Source organism: Sus scrofa, chromosome 8 (genome assembly GCF_054392235.1).
Source record: "Sus scrofa isolate SSC_HxYL_T2T_F1_AM1 chromosome 8, Sscrofa_HxYL_maternal_Yorkshire_Landrace_v2.0, whole genome shotgun sequence".
NCBI lineage: Eukaryota > Metazoa > Chordata > Mammalia > Artiodactyla > Suidae > Sus > Sus scrofa.
In genome coordinates, this window is record NC_139390.1 from 17,615,882 (window position 1) to 17,641,455 (window position 25,574).

At 39.8% G+C, this 25,574-nt stretch overlaps 1 long non-coding RNA gene across 1 annotated transcript in view; it reads right to left on the reverse strand.

Annotated features, from left to right (window-relative positions):
• Positions 1-18,040: 18,040 nt before the first annotated feature.
• LOC110262067 (uncharacterized) overlaps positions 18,041-25,574 on the reverse strand; it is a 129,775-nt gene continuing 122,241 nt past the window's right edge. Inside the window, exon 5 of the long non-coding RNA XR_014812249.1 lies at positions 18,041-23,232. This is a non-coding gene — a long non-coding RNA (uncharacterized LOC110262067). The remainder of the gene's footprint in view (positions 23,233-25,574) is intronic.

Below are 25,574 nucleotides of genomic sequence, written 5' to 3' on the forward strand. Positions count from 1 at the left end.
TAAAGCTAAATTGTAAAAAGAAAAACAAATATCGATGTTTTAAATATAGCACTTTATGGGGGTTCCCTGCTTGGCTCAGCAGTAATGAATCTGACTAGTATGCATAAGGATGCAGGTTGGATCCCTGGCCATGCTAAGTGGGTTAAGGATCTGGCATTGCTGTGAGCTATGGTGTGGGTTGCAGATGCAGCTTGGATCCTGCATTGCTATGGCTGTGGTGTACGCCAGCAGCTGCAGCTCCAATTGGACCCTTGGCCTGGGAACTTCTGTATGCTGCAGGTATGGCCCTAAAAAGATAAGTAAATAAATAAACAAACAAACACAAACAAACCCTTTGTTGTGGCTTAGAGCAACCCAGGAATGGCTGGCAAGGGTGGTGGAAGGGAGCATTTCATAGGAAAGAAAGGAAAGAAAGAAAGAAAGAAAGAAAGAAAGAAAGAAAGAAAGAAAGAAAGGAAGGAAGGAAGGAAGGAAGGAAGGAAGGAAGGAAGGAAGGAAGGAAGAAAGAAAGAAAAAGAAAGAAAGAAAGAAAGAAAGAAAGAAAGAAAGAAAGAAAGAAAGAAAGAAAGAAAGAAAGAAAGAAAGAAAGAAAGAGAAAGAAAGAGGGACGGAGGGAGGGAGGGTGGGAGGGAGGAAAGGAAGGAAGGAAGGAAGCAAGGGACAGAGAGAGAGAGAAGGAAAGAAAGAAAGGAAAAGAGAAAAAAGGAGAAAAGAAAAAAGAAAGAAAAAGAATAAAGGAAGAAAGAGCATTTCATTTCTTTCTTATGCAAATAAACGAGAAATGAAAAATGTTACATACATCTCTGAACATTTTTCTTTTTTTTTTTTAATTTTTTCCCACTGTACAGCAAGGGGATCAAGTCATCCTTACATGTATACGTTACAATTACATTTTTGTTCCCCACCCTTTGTTCTGTTGCAATATGAGTATCTAGACAGAGTTCTCAATGCTACTCGGCAGGATCTCCTTGTAAATCTATTCTAAGTTGTGTCTGATAAGCCCAAGCTCCCAATCCTTCCCACTACCTCCCTCTCCCATTGGGCAGCCACAAATGTATTTTCCAAGTCCATGATTTTCTTTTCTGTGGAGATGTTCATTTGTGCTGGATATTAGATTCCAGTTATAAGTGACATCATATGGTATTTATCTTTGTCTTTCTGACTCATTTCACTCAGTATCAGTCTCTAGTTCCATCCATGTTGCTGTAAATGGCATTATGTCATTCTTTTTTATGGCTGAGTAGTATTTCATTGTGTATATATACCACAATCTTTCTAATCCAATCATCTATTGATGGACATTGGGTTGTTTCCATGTGTTGGATATTGTGAATAAAGCTGCAATGAACATATGGGTGCATCTGTCTTTTTTAAGGAAAGTTTTGTCTGGATATATGCCCAAGAGTGGGATTGCTGGGTCATATGGAAGTTCTATGTATAGATTTCTAAGGTATCTCCAAACTGTTCCCCGTAGTGGCTATACCAGTTCACATTCCCACCAACAATGCAGGAGGGTTCCCTTTTCTCCACAACCCCTCCAGCAGTTGTTATTTGTGGATTTATTAATGATGGCCATTCTGACTGGTGTGAGGTGGCATCTCATGGTAGTTTTGATTTGCATTTCTCTTATAATCAGCGATGTTGAGCATTTTTTCATGTGTTTGTTGGCCATCTGTATATCTTCCTTGGAGAACAGTCTATTCAGGTCTTTTGCCCATTTTTCCATTGGTTGATTGGCTTTTTTGCTGTTGAGTTGTACAAGTTGCTTATATATTCTAGAGGTCAAGCCCTTGTCTGTTGCATCGTTTGAAACTATTTTCTCCCATTCTGTAAGTTGTCTTTTTGTTTTCTTTTGGGTTTCCTTTCCTGTGCAAAAGCTTTTCAGTTTGATTAGGTCCCATGGGTTTATTTTTGCTCTTAATTTCTATTGCTTTCGGAGAGTGACCTGAGAAAATATTCATGATGTTGATGTCAGAGAGTGTTTTGCCTATGTTCTCTTCTAGGAGTTTGATGGTGTCCTGTCTTATATTTAAGTCTTTCAGCCATTTTGAGTTTATTTTTGTGCATGGTGTGAGGGTGTTCTGAACATTTCTTTATTGGAATTATCCTCCATGCAGTGCTCAGTGACCCAGTACTCTTTGATTCTGTTGTTCTTCCATCTACATGTGAGACTTTTTCATTCCCAAGCCTGAAAGTGCCAGGAGTCACTTCTGTTCACCATCTATTGGCCAGAACTGGTCACGTGATCTCACCTAATTATAATGAGGATTAGAAAGTAGAGAATTCTGTGCCTACAAAAGAGGAGAACTGGATGTTAATAAGAACCATTTCACTTTCTGTTTTCTGTAACAACTTATACAAGATTTATGTATTGTTGATTTAAAAATAAGTGCAAAATAAGTTGAGGATGATGGGTACCTAGTAACCATTTCAATTGAAACTATAATATAAACTAAAAAACAAAAGGTTGGAAGACAGTATGTGGCTATAATCTTTTGCTTGATGAGGGATGGAGATATGTAGAAGAGAGGAGGGGAAAAAAGAAGGAGGAGAAAGTGTCAAAACATGAAGGAAGGAGTTCCTGTCGTGGCTCAGTGGTTAACAAATCCGACTAGGAACCCTGAGGTTGCGGGTTCGATCCCTGGCCTCGCTCCGTGGGTTAAGGATCCGGCATTGCCATGAGCTGTGGTGTAGGTTGCAGATGCGGCTCGGATCCTGCATTGCTGTGGCTGTAGTGTAGGCCGGTGGCTCCAGCTCCGATTACAAGGTTGTTCTGAATAAGTTATTATGTGTAACCCATCACTTAGATTGGTTCTCAAGATATAATTAATAGTAAAAATTATGAACTTCATTTCAAAGTGGGAGAAACTAGACATATACATGTAGAAGTAGAATCCTTGGCTGTGGAATCACGTTTACTGGTTAAAGAGTCAGACTCTGAGCCAGACTGTCTTGGTTGAAACCCTACTTTGCCCCTTATATGCTTTTTTTGTCATGCAGGGAACAGGTAATTTTATCTTTCTGAGTCTCAGTTTTCACATTTGTCAGGTGGGATCACAGCAGTAACTACCTCAGATAATTAACTGAGCTAAGGACTGTTCGGTGTTGAACACAGTGCTGAGCTCATGGGAAGAGCTACAAATGAGACCCTCTCACAGCTGAACAATTTTTTTCAGCTAGAACGAAGTTTATTTACTTATTTATTTATCTTTTTCAGCCACACCCACAGCCTATAGACGTTCCAGGCCTGGGGATTAAATCCGAGGTACAACTGCAACTTACACCTTCGCTGTGGCAATACCAGATCCTCAACTAGCTGTGCCACAGCAGGAACTCCTAAAACAAAGTTTCTTAACTCTATTGTGTATGCAGTGGGCAGTACATTCATGTGTTTTGAATGTTTTAATTGAGTGAAGTTTTCAGGTGGGAAAAATTTAGCAAAATTCCACCATAATATAAGCATTTATGAGTTCTTTCTTTCTTTCTTTTTTTTTTTTTTGGTGAAAGGTTGGAAATGGTAAGAAGTTGATCTATATAACAACTTGTCATTATCAAATTGTCTCTCCTTCGTAACTCATAAATTCTTTTTGCAATTTGGACTTTATTTTTTAAGCAAATATTTATTGGCTTGCTTATTTCTCACTTTTGCAGAGAATTTTATCATTTTAAAGTAAAGGGCTGGAGTTCCTGTCGTGGCTCAGCGGTTAACGAATCTGACTAGCATCCATGAGGACGCAGGTTTGATCCCTGACCTTGCTCGGTGGGTTAAGGATCCGGCATTGCCGTGAGCTGTGGTGTAGGTGCAGATGCGTCTTGAATCTCACGTTGCTGTGGCTGTGGCGTAGGCTGGCAGCTATAGCTCTGATTTGACCCCTAGCCCGCGAATCTCCATATGCTGCAGGTGGGGCCCTAGAATAAGTAAAGCAAAAAAATGAAAAACAAAAATAAAAATGAAGGCCCAAATGAGGAGTGTCAAACATCTTTTCCATGTTTCTCTAAAATTCAGTTAAAAGTTTATAGCAAGAAAGGAGAAATTCAGACCCACATCTGCTCTGAAAGAGCTATGTGACACCTAGAAATCCTGCAGCCTGAACTCAGGATGATCTCTCTGACCCAGAAAAATATAGTTTATATTCAAATTCTGTGCTGGCTTCCTCAACTTTTTCATTCCAAGGAAAGTTCTATTAACATCAATGACATAATTCTTCAGTCAACCAGAGGGGGACCTCTGTTATTTAGACCCACTTATTTTTGTGTCTGATACTATTCTGGGGTCTGTGAATATAGCACTGAACAGTACAAACAAGGTTTCTGTCTTCATGAAGCTAGCAAGTCAATGAGAAAAAGCCAACCAAACAAATAGATGCAGAATTATATCTACTGAAAAGATTTTAAAAATTAATGTCTTATATACACATACTCACTTTCAAGCTCATAACCTATAAAATAAATCAACTTAAAAATGAAATATCATCCTTACTGATCAAATTGAACTTTAAAAGGAATAATAACATGATTAGTCGTATAAGCAAAGAAAGGAAATCAACCTGAATGCCCACAAAGAGAGAAATGCTCCAATGAATTATGGTGCCCTCACACAATGAAAGATTATGCAGTCCTCTGCTCTGAGGGAACAAGAGATTAAGTAGTCACAGGATTCTACCCTCCGGGCATATCAATAGTAGCATTATGAATTGGATATCATTTCAGCACATTTAAGACTGAAACAAGAAATAGATCTTCTCAGTTAGCCACCCCGAGTCGCCTGATCCTATTTATAAGGCACTTGAACATTAAATGGCTCTTTGAAAACAGTCTTTTCATACCTTAAGTACAGCTTGAATCAGAAACACATATATTTTGTAGCTATTTGAATCACAAAAATGATTGAGTTTTTGTCAGTTTAAGAGAGATTATCAACTCCGCATATCATATCTGTGAAATGCCAGTGGACTCTCTCCCACAGGATTTTTATTGGAAGACACACACTTTAGTCTCAGATGCAACTTGCTTTGCATCTCAGTTTTATCCATGTATTACCTTTGCAGATTTCCTGCATTCTCTTTAGTGCATTTTACTTACCTGTAAAGTGGGGATTAAAGTGAATGATTTGAAAGTGTTGCATGGGTTCAAATTTATAAAGCTTCTAACTCGACTTGGCTCATAGTTGACATTTTTAAATGATTGTGTTTCTCCTATTTTTTTCCCCTTCATTGCTTCCATATGCCAGGTAGGAAAACCTAAAGATGCCTAGCTATGGTTGGAAAATGAAAGCTTTAAGAAGAAAGAGAGGAAAATGGAACTCTGGGTTGAAGAGGGGTTGTCTTTTGCAGTGGCAGAGATTGTTAGACCTGCCTTAACTTTAAAACCAAGAGTTGAAAATAGAACTCAAATTAGGACACAGAACTGGATGAGGATGAGAAAAATCCTAGTCATTAATAGGAATCCCAGGCAAATAGAAAGGGGCAGAGACAATTTGGGGCTCAGACCTACTGGGTGATCAAATGTATTAATAAAGTCAGACAGAAAATAAGAGCCCAGACTGATTCATGTAGTCTGGGGTTGAAGAGAAGGACTCTAATCTTTCTTAAAGTAGGGTAGGGGCTCAGGGCACTGGTAGCACATGATTTAATTTTAGGTGGCACAATTTATTTGATTTGATTTGACCTTATTTTATTTTACCTTTTATTTTAATGGCTGCACCTGCAGCATATGGAAGTTCTCAGGCTAGGAATCCAATTGGAGCCACAGCTGCCACCCTACACACAGCCACAGCTGTGCCAGATCCAAGCCGCATTTGCTGCAGTTTATGGCAACACTGGATCCTTAACTCACTGAGTGAGGCCAGGGATTGAACCCGCACCTTCATGTTTCCTAGTCGTATTTGTTTCCGCTGAGCCACGAAGGGAAGTCCTACTCCTTGTCACTTTAAACACTTCCCACTGGCGATTAGACCCTCTCATGATGTCTGTCAAAGGGATTGTGAGGAGAGGCTAAATTCCGTGTCTCCCCCTGGTCCTCAGTTTTGGGGCCTTGACAATTCAGAGAAAGGTCAAGCTTGGTCAGAAACTTTCCCAAATTGCACACTTTACTAAATTTTCAGTAGGACAGGCAATTCTCTAACTCAATCTTAGACCATTACTCTGCAAAATCTTAAAAGAAAATCAGCGATAGCAGGACCTTTCCATTTGAAGAATGAGGAAGTCAAAGGAGCCTGAATATCTCCCATTCTTGTTGAGAGCACCATTATATCCTGACTGGCAGAATAATAACCACCAAGGGAGACACTGTTGCAGGCCGGAGATCCAAGAGTGAAAAGCAACTGCAGAGATGTAGCTTCTACTGGCATTTGGAAAGCAAACACCCCAGATAAAATTGGACATAGGAGCATATTCAGAACTCAAGAAATCAGCGTGACTAATAACAGAAGGGGGCATTTAAAAATGCTATGGCCCCTTGTCTAGCTCCAGAGGGCCTGGCTGGGGAAAAACAACACCCAGGGCAGGAAGTTCAACAGATGAAATCAGGTTATTTAGGTCTTTATTAACCACAGGCCAGGGATGTAGATGATGGAAAGGAATAAGGTATGTTTCTCACATCTTCAGTATTGATATTATAAAAAAAAATCACTTCTGTAGAAAAAAATGCAAAAGGAAAGTACTGTCCATTAAACAACTATCATGGGCTAGGCATTTTACACGTTATGTCATTTTACTTATTTATTCATTTAATAACCATTTATTGAGCACCTAATACACAAGCCAGGGACTATCAAAGTGAGGAAGATAGCATCTTTCTCCCCAGGGAACTTAGGTCTCAGTGAAAGAGATAGCAAGGAAAGTACTAAATATGCAAGATAAGTTTTCTGTGAAGAAAAATAAAGCAGGTGAAGATTAAAGAGTGGCTGAGAAGATAGGCTGCTGGATAAAAAATGATGGAGAAGGCCATGTGACAAAGAGCACTGGAGCTTACACCTTAAAGAAATCACAGAGCTAGTTAAATAAAAGCAAGTCCAGTTCCAGCAATAGGAGGGGCAAGTGCTCAGCCCTTAGGGTAGGAATGGGCTTGACTCATTCTAGGAAGAGCTCACTCAGTTCCACGTGGTTGGAACTGAGTGAGCCATGAAGGGAAGGTCAGAAAGAAGCAACAGCAGGATGAAGCCATGGAGACAGCCCCACATCCTAGCAGAAACCTAGAGCATCTCGCCCTCGAAATAATCTGGTGTAGGAGGCTTTCTGGTCCTAGATTCTTAGATATAGAGAGCTGAGAAGAAAGCCTCGAAGTTCTTGATATAGCAAAATTATAATATATTATATTGTGTTTAATAAGATAGTGTATAGAATATATTATTATATAGTATATAATATTACATAGTCTACAATTATATACAACATGTAATTATACGATATAATATATAAGACAATATTTAATATACGGTTATATAATGTATTTATATTTTATAATGATATATTTCTTGTCTATATATATTTTATAAAGTACTTACTATATATGTAAATTTACATATTTACTATACATACATATTTATACATGCATCCATATATACATATACTGGAATATAATCTATAAATATAAATAGATATTATATAAATACCATATGTAGATATATAAGTAATATACAGTTACAATATATAAAATATGGATAGGATATTAGAACCCAGATTTGATGTTTGCACATCCACCATTACTTCACCACTCTGCATTACTTAAATTACATCCCAAGTTACTTGGAAGAGTGTATGACAGACCATTTATAGCAAATCTTCCTTTACAATTTAAAAACTGGTATTTAAGTATCTTGATTCTATTCAATATATAATTATTGAGACTAAGCATGTATACAGCAGAGTGCTGCTAAGGATGGGAAAGACATTTCAGAGAACACCTTACATCCAAGGTGTGTGCAGTCTTTGTGGAGAAAATAGTCTAGTAGCAAACTGGAATCGTTTCTAAAGCCTGGGCAACTGTGCAGATTAGAGGTAAGAGACTAAGGAGGTAGGATCTGGGGGCTGGTTGAATAGGCTGGTTTGAGTGAACCTTACAATAGAAAATGTCAAAGCCCCCTGGTGGCCAAAGGATTAAGGATCTGGTGTTGTCACTGCTGTGGTGCAGATTCAATCCCTGACTCAGGGAGCCGTGGGCAGGGCTATAAAAAATAAAATAAAGTGAAATAAGATAAAAAAATATTGTAATCCTGATAACACCAACTTTTGGAGTGAACGGTTTGTTAGTTTACGTGTTGTTTGGGTTGGGTGTCTATTTTAATAACTTCCCAATAGAAAAATAAACAAGCAAGAGTATGGTTAATAAACTGCAAGAAGAAAAAAAAAAGAAAAGAAAAGAAAAGGGGACTTCTATCAGATATTAAAACATAGCATGCCATCATTAATTAAAATATTGTGATATGGATACATAAGCAGAGAGATAATTCAAAAGGAGAAAAATAGAGAGTTCGGAAGTATACCCAAGTTGCAGGTAAATATAATATTGGATAAAGACAGTGCCTGAAATCAGTGAGTCTATTAGATCCCTAGGTCTGCCATAACAAGTCCCACAGACTAGATGGTCTTACAGCTCTGAAGGCCAAAAGCTGGAAATCAAGGTGTAGGCAAGGCCATGCTCCCTCTGAAGTCTCTAGGGGAGCACACTTTCCAGGCTTCAGCCCAGTTTCCATAGCCTCACCTGTTCCTTGGCTTTTAGATGGGTATCTTCTCTTTGTGTCTTTCATAGATTCTGGCCATTCCTACCCTAAGGGCCCACCTTATTGTCCTCATTTAAACTTGATTATCTCCGTAAAGATGTACCTTCCAAATCAGGTCACATTCTGAAGTACAGAGGGTGATGACTTCAGCCTCTGCTTTTAAGAGGACACAATTCAACTCATAACAATAGGGGAAAAAAGATGGGGAAAACGTAAATTAAAAATGATCAAATTACAGTCACACTTCACACTGTACCCCGTTTTTCTATGAACCTAAAACGGTTATAAAGTTTATTTTTTAAAACAGACTGTGGTTGCATAGGTGTACATTATTTTGGAGCTAAAAGAAAACTAGCAAAATCTCAATATAACCCTACTCTCTTGTTTTGCATTAAGGAACACAGATACCCAAAGAGACTAAATGACATGTGAGTATCACACAGCATCCATGTGTAAGATCTGCATCTCTAGAAAGTCTTATTCTCTGGAAGATCATCAGAACATAAATTAAAGGTGTTGATGTACATGGGTTTATTTGCTGATGAATAATTAAAGTGCAAGTAATAGCCCATAAAAATAGAAATCAAAATACATTATGATCTTTAAGAGGAAACTTTAATGTATACCATTTTTTTTTTAATCTAAGATTCTGGAGTTCCTGTTGTGGCTCAGCAGGTAAAGAACCCAGCATAGGGTTGGGGTACAATGAGAATGAGGGTCGAATCCCTGGCCTCACTCAGCTGGTTAAAGATCCAGTGTTGCCACAAGCTATGGTGTAGGTCACGGATATGGCTCAGATCTGGCTTTGCTGCGGAGGAGGCCTGCAACTGCAGCTCTGATGAGATCCCTAGGATGGGAACTTCCATATGCCACAGATGGGGCCATAAAAATTTTTTTTAAAATCTAAGATTCTGAAGAATCCTAGAATGGCATGTAGAAAGTGACAAAACAATCTCATTAACTAGTTGTATAGCAAATGTATGAAACAACCTCACTGAAGGGATTAAGGGAAAAGATGCTAAGCTAAGTAACTGGAAATGGGTGGTGTCTGTACATCCAAAGGGAAAAGAAATTATACAGAAGCACTGTACTCCAGTTCACCTTATTCCCCATGGGGGCAGGGGTTAACAGCTCTGATTTTGCTTGCACATATACTTGAACAATTAAATAAATGCATGGCAGATGGTGGGAGCCCAGTTTCTCATGGCTGGAGGGGGAGGTTATTTGTGAGCAAGCAGGAAAGACTAGAGTGACCTATGTTGTAAGGGATTTGAGTCAGAGACATCAACACGAATTTGTGTTTCACTTAATATAGATACAGATGGTTAGACATAGATATATTTATCGTTGTGTGTATATACACAGATTAATGTACACATCATGCATTTCCTCATTCTCTCAGGTGAGTGTGCCTAGAAGGAATAGCATTCCAGTAGCAAGAAGTACATCTAGAACTCAGACCTTGGTTTCTACTATCATTCTCCAATAAATGGAGCCAGAAATCCTTGGAGAAATGTTTGATTCTCCAAGGGCAAGAAATCTACAAGGTGGGCCTGGAACATAGACTAGTGACAGAGCTCAGCACGGCTCAGCAAAAATGAATCTGACTGGGATCCATGAGGACGAAGGTTTGATCCCTGGCCTTGCTCAGTGGGTTAAAGATCCAGCATTGCCGTGAGCTGTGATGTAGGCTGCAGACACAGCTCGGATCTAGCATTGCTATGTAGGCCGGCGGCTACAGCTCCGATTCGACCCCTAGCCTGGAAACTTCTTTATGTCATGGGTATGGCCCTAAAAAGACAATTAATAAACAAATAAATGTGGGCTGCCAATAGTGACGTCCTTTTAAAAAGGACAGACAGTATGGGAAGGGGCAGGGACAAGTAACTTGTCAGTAGAAGAACCTGACAAACATTAGTTAAGGCAGGAGGTCAAGGCCCGTAGCAACAGGGATGTCAGGTTGATGGTGTATACCCTTCACGGGATGGATTGGAAATCTCTTTGATCCTGTGATCTTCACTCCAAACTCATTAGCCCAGTCTAATCACTAGATAAATATCAGACAAAACTAACGAACAAACGTTTTACAAAATACCTGACTAGTATTCCTCTAAACTCCTAAGGCCTTCAGTGAAGAAAGGGTCATAGCCAAGGGGACATGACTCCTAGATGTAATGTGTTATTTTGGATGGGCTCCTGGAACAATAAAAGAATATTAGATCAAAACAAAGGAAATCCGAATACGTCATTGAGTTTAGTTAATAACAATCTATCAATGTATGTTCATTAATTATAACATAGGTATCATACTCAAGCAAGATGTAAATAACACATGCACTCTTTGTCCCATACACCTAAAACCATTAAAAAATAAGGTGTATGTTCTAAAAAGATCACGGTTGCATAGGTGCTCATTATCATTGAACTAATAGAAATCTATTTCTATTATGAGATATCTGAATATAACCCTATTCTCTTATTTTGCATTGAGGAACACTGATACCCAGAGAGACTAAGTGACATGTGTAGATCACATAGGATCAAAGTGTGAGGTCACATAGCATTAAAACTTGCTCAGAGTTAGGACAACTTCACTTTATCCTGAACAAGCTCAAATGCAAGCCCAAAGCAATCTGAACTTCAACAAGTTTCTTTTGAAAATGTATGAAATCATTTCTGGTCACTTTCTTCCAAAATGTTAACCAAAGTTAGTCAAATTCTAAAAAGTCATCCCAAACTGTGTCTACGGAGACAACATTTAGCCCACAGAATTAATGAGTGATTCTGAGTGATACCTCCAAAAGAAAGGCAAAATTTCTCCATCCCATGGTGCAATGTTTCAGTCGGATTCTTGTGGTTTTATCTGTCCAACAGCCTTTTATTTATCTATTTATTTTTTTACATAGCCAAACCTAAGGCATGTGGAAATTCTTGGGCCAGAGATCGAACCCACACCTCCATAGCAACCCAAGCTTCTGCTGTCAGATTCTTAACCCACTGAGCCATAGCAGGAACTCTTGTCCTAGAGCCTTTAATCCCAAAGTGTTCAGAGACTCAAAATTAATCAGGCTTTGGGAAACAAAATGGGCTGATCATTCTTAGAAGAGAACAAGGTCTCATTTAGGAAGTCACTGTACTGATTGAGATATAATGAAACAAGTAAATGTCTCCTAAACCAAATCCCTAATGTTACCAGATCCACCTGAAGTTCCTCAGTAGTCTAACCAGCCCAAGAAGCTACTTTATTTTCCAAAGCGTTCTCTGCATAATAGAACGAGAGCAAGAAAGCATAAGCTGACTGATCTGAACTGTTAGTGGAATTAAACTCCCACCACCTAAGTCCATCTGCCACAGGAAAGGACCTTCTTTGGCAATGCTAATGGTCCATCACACTCTGCCTCCTTGGTTGTTCTGTTCCAGGGTTTCTCAGCCTGGTTCACACTAGAACCACTTGGAGAACTTGCAAAAAATGCTGGTGTTGGATGCCTACCTGGGTGTCTCTCTGGAGGCTGGATTCAAACCTTGCCACATGGGCACTACATGGGCTCCACAGATTTATCTAAGAAGATACATTCTGGAGTTCTTATTGTGATTCAGCAGGTTAAGAACCCAACCTAGTATCCATAAGGATGCTGGTTCAATAGCTAGCCTCACTCAGTGGGCTAAGGATCCTGCGTTGCCACAAGCTGCAGTATATGTTGCAGATGCAACTAAGATCTGGCATTGCTGTGGCTGTGACATAAGCCTGCAGCTGCAGCTCTGATTTGACCCCTAGCCTGGGAATTTCCATATGCTGCATGTGTGGCCCTAAAAATAAAATATAAATAAATAAATAAAAAGACACAGCCAAGAGAATCACAGATCTATGTCTACTAACCCGTCAAACCCCCTCACATAATTTCTGAAAGACAAGTTATTTGCTCTAGAACTATTACTGTTTTGCTCTGGAACTTTTATTTCTTTTTCTTTTTCTTTCTTTCTTTCTTTCTTTCTTTCTTTCTTTCTTTCTTCCTTTCTTTCTTTCTTTCTTTTTTTTTTTTTGTATCATTTGTCTCTTTAGGACCGCACCCATGGCATATGGAGGTTCCCAGACTAGGGGTCAAATCAAAGCTGTAGCTGCCAGCCCATGCCACAGCCATAGCAACATGGGATCCAAGCCATGTCTGCAACCTACACCCCAGCTCATCACAGCAATGCCTTATCCTTAACCCACTGAGTGAGGCCAGGGATCAAACCCACATCCTCGTGGATACTGATGGGGTTTGTCAACCCCTGAGTCACAATGGGAACTCCTGGAACTTTTATTTCAAAGAACTATAAAAGCTAGAATGATAATACAAATTAACATTTAAACAGAGAAGTGCTACCAGTTTAACAACCTACACACTGTATGCGGATGAATTGCAATGTTCAATTCCAATAAAATATATCATTATTGGTATACACTTTTATGTCAGCCTATATATAATAAAAGGAATTATGTTTCTGCTGGACATTCTGTTAACTTTGAGACATTTCTGTCAGCCTCTCCTGGTTGTGCCATAAGGGCCTCCTATACCATGGTTGTCACAACTGGAGCAATAGGAGTGAGAGGGGCAAGGAGCGGGTTAAGTATTAATTTGTGAAGTGGTACATTATTAGCTTGTAAAGAGTTACTGTTGGTTTGGTATGATTCTAAATGATCACTTTTCTATGCTGTCCTTCCCTCCAATTCAAGAGGGGTTTGGAGGTGACAGGAGACATCAGCCATGACTCATTCATGGGCTTGTTCATATAAACTACCTTCTCTTCTTCCTCCCTGCATTACTTAATGTGTGTGAAAATTGATCAGATCTTCACTTCAGCAAAGAGGGAACAAAGACACAGACCAGAATGAAAACATGGTCCCAACAGGTTTTTCCCTTGCTCTTAATATTTTCTGATTTGGTATAAGAACAGATCGGATTGCGATTGAAAATTAAATTTCTAATTTTATGAATAATTATAAAATGGTATTTCTTAACATAAAATAATAAATTAAGCTAAACAAAGGAATTAAAGATTTACAGCTAATATTAGTAGGGAAGCATAGAAGAGGGACCTAGGGCATTAATATAAAAACATAAAAAGACAGTAGTCAATACCTCCAATTTGTTGTCATCTTGGTCACCACCCACATTTATATGTATATTTACTTTCAACCGTCACTTCTTCCTCTCATGTGAGAGGAAGATATATGTGCATCTGACTGTTTTTAATACATCTGGCTCCATCAAACACATCTGCTGCCCTTCAGTACTTCTGTCTCCATGAGCTCTGTCTGCATCCAATGCAGGTAGCATTTTCCCACAAATGCAGGTTGCCACGTAGTCCAAATTTTAAAATGTTTCAGAAAGAGGAAGTAGAATCCAGTTTTGCTTTCCCTTAGTGCCTTGCTTGGTTTTCATCATCATCCATGATTTAACTTTTGTCGCATTGATGCAGGCCTGGGCTCTCCCTTTTCCAAAATTCACTGGGAGTAACTTTCATTCCAGAGCTGACACCAAGATTTAGCTCAGAAGTTTCCAGAGACTGAGACTTAGCTGTATTTTCCCACTGAGAACAAAGCAAAGAAAGTGAGGTGACAGTATTCTTGTTTCTGGCTTGCTTTGTTTGTGCAGCATAGTCTTCTATGAACTAAGAAAACATCGAAGGAAAACAACCAAGATATCCCCTAATTATCTGTAAACTCAACCTGCTTTAAAGATAAATGAAAAGGGCAAATTTAGGCCTTGACTTGTTCCAGTCGACAACCATTAAGGGACCTTTTGCAATGCCTAGCCTAACCCCAATCACACCTGACACCCCTCACTTTTCCTATAAATTGCACTCCAGTGCACCGTTCAGAAAGCAAACTCAGAGCAAGCCAGCTGTGGCTACACAGGAACGTTGCTATGGATTCATAGGTGTGACTGAGTGCATTTGTCTTTATCTGATTTTTCTCTCCTTCAGTCTCCCCCGCACATATCCCTCCACCTACCACATCCACCTTTGCTCATTCCCATTAGGCAGATTTATTCAAAAGAAGTAACAAGGTTTTCCAAAAACCTGGCTAAACCACCTGAAAAAGCTTGAAAAATGTTGGGATTTGAATATGAAAAAAAAAATTGATAAACCAGTAATTAAATGTTTTGACCCAACATTCAGAAGCAGTCTGTGGACGTCTACACCCACTGCGGTTCCAGCAACGTTATCCACTGAGGCAGCTAGGAGCAATTCATCCACATAGTCCCCTGCCTCCTCTCGTGCATCTCTCTCCTCTATGCACTGCCCTAAGCATCAAGGTTTTATAGGAGCGAAGTGAACCTCTATCACTACTGGACTTACACCTGCCATCAATCAGGTGGACCAGAGTTCAGCCCAGCTGAATGGTTTCTATCGCCCGAGCACACCTCATGACACTGGAAATGCAAAAAGGAAATGAGACACAGGCTCTGCCTTCAAGGTTCTTCTAGTCCAATAGAGACAGGCAGTCATGTATAAATAGGTGACTACCATGATAAGAACTAGTGGAAGATGTAGGCATAACACATTGTAGGAACACAAGAGAGATTTTTCAATATACTTAAAAATGCAGGAAAGGAGAAGAGATGACACACAGATGAGATGAGATGAGAGTTAGAGGAATAAATACGGGAAGGCTTTTAGGAGGGTAAACTGAATAAAGTAAGAAACAGAATGGTAAATGTGGTTAACGTCAAGAAGTTAAGGGAGTTCCCACTGTGGCTCAGCAGGTTAGGAATCCGATTAGTACTCACAAGGATGTGGGTTCGATCCCTGGCCTTGCTCAGTGTGTTAAAGGATCTGGCATTGCTGCAAGCTGTGGTGTAGGTCACACACCTGGCTTGGATCTGACATTGCTGTGGCTGTGCCGTAGGCTGGCAGCTGCAGCTCTGATTAGACCCCTAGCCTGGGAAATTCCATATGCTGTGGGTATGGCCCTAAAAGCAGTAGACACATACCGAGTATAAGTTGATGAGGGCTGGAATTAAAGCTATAGCAGTAGATTGGAGATGCTTAGGAAGGCCTAAGGAATTTAGTAACATTCTGTAGATGATAAGGAGTCATTGAAAGGGTTCAAAACTTAAAATGATCTTCTAGTTTTCTGATTTGAGCATCCGAAGAGAGGGGGGATGCCATCACTGGGCAAGAAAATAGATGGAGAGAGAAGGCTGAGGGGTGAGGATGGAATGAGAAGTTTTGTTCTCAATGCGCTGAGCGGGAGGAGGCTGCGGAAGATACATGTTCATATTTTCAGTAAATTGTCTTAAGGTAGGAATTAAGGGTGAAGAGAGAGACAGAGATTTAGTAACATCAGCATATGGAGAGTTGTAAAACTATAAAGTTACACTATATTGACCAATAAAAGTATGAGGAAAGAAGTAAGGTAATGAGCCAGAAATGGATCCTTGGAGAACCCTATCCTTTGAGGAGGTCCCAGTAACCCAGAAGGGATGGGATTAGGACAGTATGTCCTTTGGAAAAATGTCCACTAGAATCACTTATGTTGCCTTCGTAAAATACTTCTACTGACTTCCTATTTCTAGCCTCTCAGATCTAACTTAATACCTCTTAGGAGGGGCCTGGACTAGGTATTTTGAAAAATCTCGTCATTGATTCTGATTTTTGCTTTTAGTTTAACACCGAAGGGGAGTTTCAAAAGGTGTAGATGGGAATGTCACTGAGAGAGCCTGACTGCGAAGACCAAAATAAATCCATTATGCTGGTGTCAGGGAGGTCACTGGTGACCTCTGCTAGAATGAATCAGGGAAGAAGGGAACAGAGCTTAGATTGCACTCGAATGCTTTCTTAGTGATCTATTGCTACCTAAAAATTATCTCAAATTAGCAGCATACAAGAACACACATGCATTATCTGATAGTTTCTGTGGGTGTCTTCTGCTTCATGGTCTCATATACATTCAAGGTATGTCAAGTGGGCTGCCTTCTTAGCTGGAGAGTCCAGTGAAAAGAATCCACTTCCAAACTCAAAGAGGTTGTTCTCAGAATCTGTTTCTTTGAGGTTGTAAGACGGAGCGCCCCAGCTTCTTGCTGACTGTGAGCTGGAGGCCACCCTCAATAATGAGGCGTTGACCAGCATTCTTTGCCATGAAGGCCTCTCCAATACGTCCACCTACTTCACCAAGCCGGCGAAGGCGTCTCAAGAATGAATATCCCAGTAAGAAAGAATCCTTTATATTGTAATGTAATCATCAAGGGACATCCCAACCCCTTTGCCATATTCCACTAGGTAGAAGAGTGTCACAGATACTGCTCACGCTTAAGGGGAGGAAATTCTACAAAGACATGCATACCAGCAGCTGCCCCATGGGGGCACCTTAGAATCTGTGTGCCAAAAATAGCATATCTTAAACATTTTCTGTGCCCAGGTTTTAATTTTTAAGGTGACTGAGCGATGACATGGAAAGATCAACACACCGAAAGAAAGGTTGAATGTTACTCAAAGTTCCTCTAGCAAGGCACGGCTCACTGAAGATCTCTAGGAGGAATTCAAGGTTTCAGGAAGGTGAAGCAAGAACAAGGGGTAGATTCTGAGCCTTTATTAGGGTTTCTGCAGGAAAGATAAGTCAGGACACGTTAAAGAGTTTGGGATTGGGTAGGATGAATAGTTTTGACTGCCATTGGGCTATAGGGATGATCTCTAGTTATTTGGCACTTGCTCCTGGGATGATTAAGGCAGAAGAATGGTGAGTGCCTCCTGGGGTATAGGAACCAGATAGAGGAGGTCTGGCTCTAGATTGGTGAGTTTGCATATCAAAGTCAGCTCCCAGTGGCGGGCCCTTTGCTATTTCTAAGAATGGGCCAGCCCTGGAAGGGCAGTCTCTCTCCAGCCAGCCAGAAAATTGTTTTAAAATACCAAAATATCATAAAATACAGAAAATTAGAAAATATGATGAAAATAAGATATCTGTATGTTTTCCATACAGAATTTGGTCCCGGGATAGAGGTGGGGTAGGGGGTCGGATACAGAAGAGAAACAGAAAAGTAAAGAGAAAAAGAAGTATGTGACTATACCTCAAGAAAGCCATTGACCAACTGGCCATGTCATCACCCATATAAGCCTAAACTATAGCAGCTTGGACTTCCTTTTGACTCCAGGACTAAGGAGACTGGAAGGAAAAACATGAGAATGACCTGTATTTGGTAGAGAAAAGAGAACAACCAGTATAATAGCAATACTTGTGGGGAAATAGAATCCATGACTGCAAAGAAACAGTTTCTTTTCCTTAGAATTTTTTGGGTTCTCAGACCCAACACAGGCGCTGGACTTTCACCTAATGGATTTTTTTTTTTTTTTGCTTTTTAGGGCTGCACCCACCCACAGGGTATGGAAGTTCCCAGGCTAGGGGTGGAATCACGGAATTGGAGCTACAACATCTGCTGGTCTACACCACAGCCACAGCAATGCGGGATCCCCACCGCGTCTACAACCTACACCACGGCTCACCGCAACGCCAGATCCTTAACCTACGGAGCGAGGCCAGGGGTGGAACCCTCATCCTCATGGATACTAGCTGGGTTTTTTCTGCTACGCCACAATGAGAAGCCCCTAATGGCCTTTTTTGAAGTCAGAAACATAAAGGCTAATGAACTCTGTCAAATATCCCTCATGTGAAAATATTCTCCAGTCTTTCTTTTTTCTAACTCTGCTTCTCCCATTTTTCTCCTCTCTGCTTCCCCCCCCCCCCCCACACACACACTTGCGCATGCATGCACGCACGTACGCACATATCCTTTCTCAGCCTTGTCTCCTAAGATCAGACACCGCACTCTGGAATCAGATAAATCTGGTTCGGTCATTAACCTAGACATTTACTAGCTGATTTTGACCTAATTCTTGGAGGTAGGGATGCCAATTAACACTTACCTCCGGTGGTTATTTTGAAATTTCAAGAGCATACTATGAGTAACCAACAAAGCACAATGACTGGCACATAGAACTTGCTGTGAGCGCTACTAATAGTAATGATAACGCAGATGGTGGTGACGATGACAGTGACAGGAGGAAATACAGGGGTGAGGCTGGTGACTTCCACGCCTGGATTTGCCCAACAGCTGCCTGTGAATTTACTATTTCAGCAGCAGAAACTATCAATATCTGGCACTTGAGGTCCCAAACCCATCTCTAACCCTAATTAAAGGAAAAGTTCCAAGGCAAATGATGACTGGCAACATCAATAACTCACAGTGGGAAGGACTGAGATGTTACCCAATGAAAGGAGTCCAAAAAAGCTTCAGGGCAGATTTAGCCAAGGTGTATTGGCTTTGGACTCTTGTTTATGTTCTAAAGGAATATCAATTGATAGATTAGTCAGAAACACTGACCACCCATGGAAGGGAATCCCAAAGGCAGTAAAGGAGGATACCTGAAGTGCCCTGGGTTTAGGCACCTTTGATACAATTATTTTCAGGGCTGGGTATTCTCAATTCACACAAATGATGGAGATTACAAATGTGACCGATATTATCAATTCTCAAAGAACACTGAGAGGGTGAGTCTGATTTGGAGGCATGAACAAGAGAGATTACTGGTGTGAGGACAGGAAGGAGAGAAACCAGGAGGGACTCCTGTGGAAAGACTAAATGAGCCATTAAAATGATGTTTTTGAAAGATTTAATGGAGTGAAGCAAAGCTTATAGTACAGTTTTAAGTGGAAAAAAAAAAAAAAGCAAGACTCAACATTGACTATACAGTAAATAATTTGAAAAATGCAGAATCTGGCTCATTTCTTCATGACTTCCTCATCTTCCCCCCCACACCTACACCCAAGATTAGAAGAAAAGGTGCCATAATTTTAATGGTTAATATTTGAATAATGAGGACTTAAGATAATGTTTTCCATTCATTATCCTTTTATCCTTTTCTATTTTCCAAAAATTCCACAACTATATGCATAGAACACACAAAAAAATCTGTTTCCTTAGTTTGTTAACTCACCCACTTCACCTAACTGACTCCTACTTAACTCCCTGCTCACTGAGCTCTTACTTTATCAGGGAAGACATCCCCCAGCCCAGCAACAAGGTTGGAGGGATTAAGTCCATACAGTCACACTCACCCCACCACTTATTCTATCCACAGCCATTCATTTCTTGTTTCTCTACTGGATGGTGAGGTCTGAGCACAGGGACCCTGCATGATTATTACCATTGCACCCCAGTGTTTATAATACCTGGTCATAGGAAGGATGGAACAAACAAAAAATAAAGGCAAACTTTTACCCCCAAAAAAAGAGAACATGAGAGAGAGATTACTTTTGTGAATCAGAAAGGTCACCTAGGCCAAATGGTGTCTCCGAGGCAGAAAGCAAGGGAACTCGGGCAGGGAAGAGAATTGTGTGCCTGAAAAAGGCATAGCCAGTTGAAGGCAGAGGAAGGTGGAGAAGGGCAAATTGAGCTCATCTGATGACCTCTGAGGTTCAGTAATAAAGTCTCCAGTTGCTGAAAGGGGAGGAGAAGACACCAGGGTATGAAGGAGAGAATTGGCATGGCTGGGAAGAAATAAGGAAGAGAGGTTTTACCTCTAGATTAGACAACATTATAAGTGGCAGCACCTAGGGCATTAGTTTGTCTCTAAAGAGGAAGCAGAGGCTCTTGGTTTTATGGAGTCCTAAAAATGCTGTGTCATCCTCCTGCTCTCACCTTTCCAGAAGACCTGGCAGCAGCTCCCGCACGCCTCACCCAAGGTAAGCTGGAAAGTGGGAGGCGGGGATGGAGAGAGAGAGGAGGGCTAACAGTCAATACAGGGCAAAATAAATGCAAGATCTGGCCCATCAAAACCTAGAGCCTCCTGCCCCACAGCTGTTTTTAAAGAGATGGTGGCTTTGTTTGCATTCTTCGGAAGAAATCTACTTGCAAGTCAAAGTTGTTATCCTGGTTAATTGGCTAGCTAAAAAAAATAGAACCAAAGCTGAGGAAATATCTCTTTAGGACAGAACTCAAAGTCAATTATGTCAGCTTCTTGTTTTAAAAGCTGCTTTGGTTTCTGGACCCTCTAAGAGAACACTTGTCTCATTGAGTTACAGCTGCCGTAAGAAGCTGAGTGTCTGTTGTAGGGACCGTTATTCTGTAAAGGACTATAGGACACAGGCTTGGGTCTTCTGCTTGGCTTTGCTGTCATGAGAGAGTTATTACAAATCCAATGCACCACTCCAGGAAAATTTTAATTACAAAGGAATTGAAGCATTAGCAGGTTATCTTCAGAACACTGACAGTAGCTTAAACTGGCCAAAGACCATGTCCTTCTCAAGAAAAGGTCTTGAAGAACAGCCAGAATAAATACAAAAAAAAAGCCTGCATCTAGGAGGTGTAAGATAATCAAGAACCCTGCAATATACTGCAGCCTTCTGATTCAAGTTATAAAATGACATACTGTGATCTCTCTGAGCCCATCCATTCGTGGCTACTCTGAGAATATTCGTTTTCAGATCATACTGAAGCCTAAAACGTGTTTATGACATTAAACCCCTTTTAAAGCTTTGAATTGATGTATGGTGCCCTTTGATGTTTTCCCTAGGTCCTTCTGGGTGAGGTGTTATGTTACAGCCATTAGCCTTTACCTTAATTTTATTTGGATACTGAAAATGCTTCCTTGCTAACTTTTATAGACTTGAAGGAAAGTATTTGCTCATACTCCAGTGCAGAATGGTTGTCAGTGTGTTTGTTAGTCAGCATTCTGGATGCAAAGCAATAGAACTCGATTCTAGTTCAGTTCAATGGAAGGGCGTTTACTGCAGAAAATATCTGATCAGCTGGAAATCAGATGATCTTCACCTAACACTATGTTCTAGAGCTACAGGGTACAAGCATAGGGGTGACCTAGAGGAGGAGAAAGAATGGAAAGGCAGCCCTGCCCCGCACCCTAACTGTATACAATGAGGAATCACCCTGAAAGGCATCGGCGTGCCCTCAGAAAGGAAGACTTGAATGTTTTTAGCCGAGAGGTGGTAACTGGTCATTCTGATCCAGTAGTCCTAGGAAACAGATGCAGAAAGATCCTTGAGAGATTGGTTAGCATACAGAACCCACAACTTGAACTCAACCAGATTCCTTGATTTCAAAAAAAAAAGCACTAACCAGAATATCATACTAGTTCACCAAATGCTTTCTTCTGATTTTGAAAAACTGCATTTTTACATTTTTTTTTACCTTTTAAAAAATGTGGTTTTAAATTATAAAGAAAAAAGTAGTCATTTTGGAAACACTTCAGAATGCAGAAAAAAAGTGTGCATGTATTATTACTCATAATTCCATCATTCCAATTACTGATGACATTTCAGCTATTTCCTTCTGTCTTCTCTGAAGCCCTATATGCTCTGCTTTTCTTCATTAACAAATCTTCCATAGTATTCAAAGCATGTAAACATTATTTTTTTTAGTTAATTCATTCATTTATTTATTTATTTTTGCTTTTTAGGGTCACAGCCATGGCATATGGAAATTCCCAAGCCAGGGGTCGAATCAAAGCTGCAGCTGCCAGTCTATGCTACACCCACAACATCACCAGCTGAGAGCCGTGTCTGTGACCTACACCACAGCTTGTGGCAATGCTGGATCCTAACCCAGTGACTGAAGCCAGGGATCAAACTTGCATCCTCATGGACACTAGTCAGGTTTGTTACCACTGAGCCATGACTGGAACTCCTTGTAAACGTTATTTTAATGGTTGTATAATATTCCACTGCTTTGTCTAACTATTAACTCACTCTAGTCTTTGAGAAATATTTACTTTGTGTCATCATTAAAAATAAATATCAACAAACAACTTGGTATATAAAACTTTTTTTTCCATTTTAACTAAATATGGGTTACTTATAGTGGAAATATTAGATAAAAAGATTTGAAAATTTTTGAACTTCGCTACATGCAAATCTTCTGAATTTTCAATCCACTAGGCAGGTGTGAGAATAGCAAATCATGTATCTTCCTTCATATTTGAATATTATAATTAATTTACATGTGATAATTTAATAGTCAGTGTGGAATCTCTATTAATTTAAATTATGCTTCTTTGTATGGTACTTCCCTAAATGTTGGTGAGCTTTGGATAATTGACGGCAGGTGTAGGAAAAGGAGCACCAGACAGGGATCTAATTCTGAAGTCTAGCTCCTCTGTTTATTAACTTGTGACTTGGGCAAGTCATTTAACTCCTTTCAGCTTCTTTCCTCATTCACAAAATAGAGAAATAATCATCATTGTCATAGAGTGTTGTGAAGATTAAATGACATCATTGCACATAAACTTGCTTTGTAAAATATAAAACCACCTTTAAATCAAAAGCTTTTCTTAGATGTCGATATATTTTAGAGGTTTGGGTGAGGGGTGTTCAGAAAAAATTCACCTACATACATACCTCCTTTCAAAGGAGTCCAGCACCATAACCTATAGAAGTCCTTGCTGTGTTCATGTATGGCAAATCTAATATTGCCGTCATCAAAGGGTGTCTGATTGAAGTTTAGGTCCGCTTTCCTCACCTGGAAATGTAGTGGCAAATTAGCTCTTCCTTACAGTTTAACAGAATCACGGCTACTTCTCAGAATCTTGCCAGTATCAAATCTAGAGTGCAGTATTAATGAAAGCATGAAGAAAAATCCTAACTTCAACCCATTACATCTCCCTCAGCATGTTTCATATCAAAATATTCTCAAGGAGTTTTTCCCTCTCCCTAGATTTCTCCTACCACCTTCTTCCAAGCTCGGGATGAGTTATACCAACTGTTTCGGTGCCCTACAATTAAAAACATCACAAAGGACTGATAAAAAACCAAGTAACCCCACTCATTAGTACTGAGACCACCTCGGTCTCCCAGGATTAAGTCCCCTTAAGTCAGGAACTTTGAAACTATCAGTAGACGAAGCGTTTTAAGATAGAATCAGGAAAATGCCAATGACAGACTTTTGGAGGGAGATTTTTAGTATGCTTTTATTCTACTCAATAATAGGTAGAGTTTCTGATTCATAGGCTAATGCTTGCCCCGAATAAAGTGTGCTCTAAAATTGATGGAGAGTCTAGGAAGAATCCAGGTGTATTCTTGATTTTGTGTTTTGGTACCAAGGTATATAGTCCTTAAGGTTCATTTTTCAAAATGATCTCATTATAAAGTCACTCCCCTCCCCAAGGTATGGGGCAACAGGAGAGCACAGCTAAAGTTTTCTATGATGTTGTCTTTTAAAAAATAAATTATTTGCTGAGTTTCCTTGTAGAAATATTGGTGGATCCATCTAAAATGACTCATTGTTTTGAATTCTATGAGACCAATGTGTTTCTAGGGAAATCACATGTTCTAAAACAGCATAGCTCCAGGTGATAAAAGACCAATTCACAAAGAAGGAAAGCACTGTTAAAGAGAGTTCGATACTCTTTGCCAGCTTTTCTTCATGCTATTCTAAAGAACTATAGGTGGCACTACCAGGTAGTTAATGACAAAATTCTGGAGTCAGACTGCCTTGGTTCCAATTGAAGCATCTCCATACACAAGCAGTTTTGGAGAAGCTTCTACATACACGGTCATAATTTTCTTCTCTGTAAAATGAGAGGAGTAATAGATTCTATGTCTTCAACTCATCACGAATATTAAATAATTTGTATAAATCAATTACAGCAATTCCTGGCACATGTTAAATGCTCAATTAGTATTAGTGGTATTATTTTAACAATTAGTACTTCAAGAAACTGAGTAGAAAATTAAAAGGTTTCCTTAAGTAACTAAACTTTGGAAATCATGATTACTGTTTTATCTTTTTGGAGATTCATAACATACATTGATTTTGGAGTTCCTGTTTTGGCACAGCAGAAACAAATCCAACTAGTATCCATGAGGATGCGGGTTCGATCCCTGGCCTTGCTCAGGGGGATTAAGGATCCGGCATTGCTGTGAGCTGTGGTGTAGGTTGCAGACGCGGCTCGGATCCTGTATTATGGCTGTGGTGTAGGCTGGCAGCTGTAGCTCTGATTCTACCCCTAGCCTGGAAGCTTTCATATGTCATGGGGGTGGCCCTAAAAAGAAAAAAAAAATACATATATATATATATATATATATATATATATATATATATATATATACTGATTTTATTAAAGTCTCTGAAAAGTCCTGCACTGCACGTGTTTAACACCATTTTACCAAAATTAATTAATCACACTCATTCAGGGATTTGTCTGTACTCTGCCTGTTAATATGTCTCCTCTTCACCTTCTCCAAATTAGCATTTCATTCACTTATGGAGTAACAATGCAAAACGTCCCTTTGGAAGCATAAGCCTTAAGACACCATTATACATGGCAAATCCCGCTTCTTAGGGAGTGTGAAAGGGGTCTGACTGTGATATCTTTCTCCTCTCTACTCTGTATTTGGGACATCCAGATATATGTTCTCCTCACTCAGTATTTCAGAAAATAGACTTCCTAAAGAAGAACTTTTCTTTAGGCAAGCTTTATAAACTTTGGTTTCCTTCTAGAACGTCTGTTCTATCCAGCGAACCCCAAAAGCCCCAGGAAAGATTAATGGGATTACATATGCGTTACGCAAGCTACTCTCTGAGTTACCAAAATTTGTGAGTCTTTTAAGCCCTCTTTCACTTTGAAGTGCTAGTATGGGCCAGTGTTTCTTTTAATTACATGAAGAGGAACAAAATGTATTTCTCTTTTTTTCTTGAGGTTCAGCAGTGTATTTGACTGAGACAGTTTAGAGATAAATGCCAACGTCACTGCTGTTGGTGACCCCAGTATGTAGAGACCACTCTAGTCTAGTCCAAGAGATGTCAGAAAGCAGACTCCACCCATGGTAGTCATATTTTCTGTGCCTGTTCCTGATCCAGAA